Source organism: Capsicum annuum, chromosome 6 (genome assembly GCF_002878395.1).
Source record: "Capsicum annuum cultivar UCD-10X-F1 chromosome 6, UCD10Xv1.1, whole genome shotgun sequence".
In the NCBI taxonomy this organism is placed as follows: Eukaryota; Viridiplantae; Streptophyta; class Magnoliopsida; order Solanales; family Solanaceae; genus Capsicum; species Capsicum annuum.
The window spans coordinates 209,715,689-209,721,378 of NC_061116.1; positions in this window are offsets into that span (position 1 = coordinate 209,715,689).

Here is a 5,690-nt window from a genome sequence, read left to right on the forward strand (position 1 = left end):
CACACACACTTTCACTTTTTATTTTTTATTTTAATTTTTCCTATCAATTCAATTTTTTTCATTTTTTTAATTAAAATTTAAATTTGAAATCTTTTTATTTTTGGGGGGATTAAAATTTAAATTTAAATTGAAAGTGAGTGATATTGAAAAAAATTAATGAATTTCGCTTGAAAAAATTAAAATTTTTGTGAATTTGTTAAAAATATTCAAATTTAAAAATCAAAAATTTATTATGTTTGTATATATGAATTTGTAGTTAAAAAATTAAATTAGTTGGAGAGAAATTTTAATTATTTAGAATGGATTTGATGTTTAATTTGTGAGAAAAAAATAAAAACATGACTATTCAAATTTTTCTACAATTTATAAATTTTTCTTATGTAATTAAATTAATTTTAATATTTAATTTGTTATGTAGAATTTTAAAAATAACTTGAAATTTAATGTAATATTTTATTTTTTATTTTTTATATTTTTTAAATGACGTGGCAGGTGTGGCAGCTGACATGACAGCTGACGTGGGGGAGAGTGTGTTACACTCATCAAAAAAAAGTTTAAAATATTGCTTTTTAGTGGGTTCAGGGGTCCAGATGACAAACATATAAGTAGAAGTGTTCAACTTACAAAACCGACATAGTACGGGGGTCCAGAAGGTCATTTTGCCTAAAAAAACATACTACCACTATCTTTAATTAAGTGAGACTTTATAAATGAGACTAATAAGGATAAAAGTGAAATTACGTATTTAAATAGTTATCAAATAAGTGAAATTACGTATTTAAATAGTTATCAAATAAGAAAAGAACTTTTAAAACGGACCAAAAAGAAAATTGTCAAAGAGGCAACAGTAGAGCCCATTAGGATGACCTTAGTTTAGTGGGTGAATCTCAAAAATAGATCTAAATTGGGGTGGTTTTTAAATTTTAGCCCCAAATAAAAAAGCTTTCTTAAAATAGCATTTACATATTAACTAATATTCTTTTAGACAAAATTGCCCCTGATCAATTGAGTAAATTACATAAATAATCCTCATAATGGATAACAACTCCATATTTATATATTTCAACTTTTATTTTTTCTCTTTTTAATTTTACTTTGATTTTAATTTCTTTTTTTCTTTTTTTTAAAAAAATTTTTATCAACCCTTACCTTTTTCTCTTTTTCCTCTCAACTTCTTTTTTTTTCTTTTTTCTTTTATATTATTTTTATTTTTTCTTTCCTCTTTTTTTTTTGTTCTTTTTAGTTTTTTCTAACCCTTACATTATTTCTTTACACCTTTCAACGTCTACTTTTATTAAAAAAAAACTATTTTTTATTTTTCTTTTTAATTTTTCTCGACCTATATTTTTATTTAATCTTTTTTTATTTTTATCAACCTTTATTTTTTTTCCTATTCTCTCTCAACTTCTATATTTTCTTTGATTTTATTTTTTAAATATTTTTCTTCTTTTTTCGAAATTTTGTTATTTTTGTTCTTTTCTTTGATTTCTTCCATTCAAGTTACATCTCGTGAGCAAGAGTTGACACTATCACATTATAAAGGCAAGACTTACGACTTTCGAACAATAAACTACGTTTCATGGGCAAGAGTTGACACTACTACATTGTAGATGCAAGACTTATGACTTTCAAACAACAAGTTATGTTTTATGGGCAAGAGTCGACACTACCACATTGTATTTTGATTTATGAGATGTTTTATAACTCTTACCTTAGAGGAAAGACTTAGCTCAGAGACTTTCAAACAACAAATTATACCCCACGGGCAAGATTTGACTTTACCACATTATGTTTTCATTTATGAGATATTCTACAACTCTCGCATTAAAGGCAAGACTTGACTCAAGGACTTTCAAACTACAAATTATGCCTCACGGGCAAGAGTTAACTCTACCACGTTATATTTTCATTTATGAGATGTTCTACAACTATTGTCTTAGAGGCAAAACTTGGCTCAAGGACTTTCAAAACTACAAATTATGTCTTTCGGGCAAGAGTTGACTTTACCACGTTATGTTTTCATTTATGAGATGTTCTACAATTATTGCCTTAGAGACAAGACTTAATTAGCTCAAGGACTTTCAAACTACAAATTATGCCCATTGACAAGAGTTGACTCTACCACGTTATGTTTTTATTTATGAGATGTTCTACAACTATTGCCTTAGAGGCAAGACTTAGCTCAAGGACTTTCAAGCTACAAATTATGTCTTTCGGGCAAGAGTTGACTTTATCACGTTATGTTTTCATTTATGAGATATTCTACAACTATTGCCTTAAAGGCAAGACTTAATTAGCTCAAGGACTTTCAAACTACAAATTATACCCTCCGGGCAAGAGTTGACTCTACCACGTTATGTTTTCATTTATGAGATAATCTACAACTATTGCCTTAGAGGCAAGACTTAGCTCAAGGACTTTCAAACTATAAATTATGCCCCACGGGCAAGAGCTGACACTACCACGTTATATCTTCATTTATGAGATGATCTATAACTCTTGCCTTAAAGGCAAGACTTAGCTCAAAGACTTTTAAACTATAAATTATGCCCCAAGGGCAAGAGTTGACATTACCACATAATGTCTTCATTTATGGAATGTTCTACAACTCTTACCTCAGAGGCAAGACTTAGCTCAAGGACTTTCAAATAATAAACTATGCCCCACGAGCAAGAGTTGATACTACCACATTATGTCTTTATGTATGAGATATTCTACAACTCTCGCCTTGGAGACACAACTTATCTCAAGAATTTTCAAAGAACTTCGTAACAATAATTCATGCCCTTAAATTTGCTTTAATGTCAAAAAAAGAAGATACCTTTGCGAATTATTCAATTTTTCATTTATTAGCAAAATATAATAGAAGTTGAGAAAAAAGAAAAAAAACGATCAAACAAAATAGAGAAATAAAAAAAATATTCAGAAAAAAAGGAAAGAAAAAATAAGGATGAAGAAAAAATGAAAAATTTAAAAAATTGAGAAAAACAAAAACGAGAGGAAAAATAAAAATAAAGTTTGAGAAAAATGAGGGAAAAAAGAGAACTAAAAAAAAAAAAAAAGATCAAACAAAATAAAAAAAATATATAATAAAAGAGTGAGAAAAAAAAGGCAAAAAAGAAATAAAGATTAAGAAAAAAACAAAGAATTTAAAATTTTGAGAAAATAAAAAATGAGAGGAAATAATAAAAATAAAGTTTGAGAAAAATAAGGGAAACAAAAAACTGATAAAAACCAAAAATAAGAAAAAAAAATAAAGGTTAAAGATAAATGAATTTAAAAAGGGAAAAAAAGAAATAGATAATGCTTGAGAAAAAAGAAAAAAGAGAAAAAAATAAAAGTTGAGACAAATGAATTAAAAAATGAAAATAAAATTAATGAAAAGAATAAAAAGTGAAAATAATAAAAAATAGAATAATAAAATTAAAGGGAAAAAAGTGAAAATAATAAAATTAAAGAAAAAAATAAAAAGTGAAAATAATAAAAGATAAAATTTGATAGACAAATAAGTATGAAAATTTTTTAAAATATATTTAAGATGTAGAGGAATAAAATGACACTTGTACTCTACTTAAAAAATAAGGAAGATTATTTTTTAAAGATACGGGATCAATTATATAAATCCACCCATATTTGGGTAGATGGAATGCAATTTCCTCTTATTGTACTGAAAAAAAACAACAACGACAACTCTTAAGTTCAAATTGTCATTGACCCATTTTAAGCTGAACACAATATAACAAAAATCAATATGAGTAATTAATTAGTCACCGCCACTCTCCTAAAATTCTTTGTTATTTCAGGTAAACTTCTTCATTCTTTTCCTTCACTTTATTGTCTTCCTCGGTAAAAAATTCTGCTTTTCAGGTGCCAATTTCTGATTATTCTTTTTATATGTTCCACTATAAAGTTGTATAGAAAGTGTTTGGTAAAATGTCAATTAAAAAAATTATGTCTACTGCTTTGGGAGATTTCTCATTACTATGGCATTTTGTGTAGCAATCGTAATTTCAATAACATAATCTACTACAATGGCAATTTTTGAAGTTGATTTTGATTTGAGTATTTATTGCAATTGACAAAACCAAGCTTGACATTGGAGAAGCAGCACCTTGAGTTAAGGGTTTAGGGATAAGTAGAAGTAGACCGAATACATGCATTGCGGGTTAAGTCAGCATGAGAGGAGAAAATTTGTTTCACGGGAATGGAATGACAGATGAAGATATTACTAATAGGATTAAAACGTGATGGTTGCAATGGAGAAATGCTAAATGTGTTTGAAGGATACCTATTCAAGTGATAAGTTTTATAGAACAACTATAAGACCAACTGTGTTGTGTTATATGGTAGTGAATGTTGAGCTGCTAAAGTCCAGTTCTTCACAATATATGTGTGTCAAGTATTCTTCCTTAAGAAGAATGTTGGCCTGACTAAAATATTAAAGCTGCAAATATAAGCGGCACAACCAACAACTGGAAGCCCATAGTCTGACTGAACCATGTCCAGTTGTAGAACATTAAGTACAAGTGTAGAACAAGTGTAGCAGAAAGAAAGAAAGAAAGAAAAGGATGAGGAACAAGAACATGGAATTGAACTTTTCATTCTCAGATTCTCCTCCATGTTATCTTTGTATTTCTACTCTGCTTTATTTTCCAATTCTAAGTAAAGAAAGGGAGCCCAAATTAATGATAAAAACTTATTTTATTTTTTTTTTGGTCAAAAGAATGTCATACCAAAGGAAAAGTTTCTTGCAACTCAATTGTTAGAGGAGTGCCTAAGAGAAAAATAAATAAAATCATCCTAATTAATGAGCTTAATCAAAGCTGGTTTTGATAGAGAGGAAGAGATCCTAGAGACCTGTTACATTTTAGAAAGATTGTCAGCCGTGATACAAAGAAACAAATGGAGAACTGATTAAAAAAAAAGTTATGTGGTTATACAATAAGAATTTGTTACAGAAATTTAACACATGTCTTCTTAGGTACAACGGACAATTATTTAAAAAGATTGAATAGAAGTTTTATGCATGTCATGTGTGAAGAAAAATAAATCTCTGTACTTAAAAGCAAATAGCAGATCATACTATTTCTGTAAGAAACGTTTGAGCTTTAAATTTTTATTTTATTTTTGTGAGATTTTTTTTTAAAATGATTTAATTGAGATTAATAATATGTTGGTCTGTCAAGTTACTATTGAGATTTTTGAGGGTCAAAAGTGCCAATTAAAATTTTGGGAGTACAAATAGTCAAATGAGAGGGCTTGGCCTCAAAACTACATGCGCCAATAGAGTAGGTGTTTGAGATTGAGATATAAATGTCGCTAGCAACCTTTATCGATTCATACCACGAGGTTATGGTAGGACCTGTAATTTGATTGAGTCGATACCCCAGGTTGGATATGCCACACCATACGTCATTATGTCGCGGCGTTTTTTCGAGTTGAGTCGATATCTGAGACCGGACAATTTGAAATGAGCTTATGTACTCCCCAGTTATTGAGATACTTTATGAAAGAGATGAAAATGTTTTCTTTGATGACTATGGTGTCCGAGCCAACTTTCGCGCACCTCGACTAAATCTATAGGATACACGCTAGTCTGCCACCTCCCACGAGCAACAAATATAAGTAACTCTGTCCACCAAAGCTAGGACAGTGAGATGAAAATATTTAAGTTTAAATTTCCCTAAATG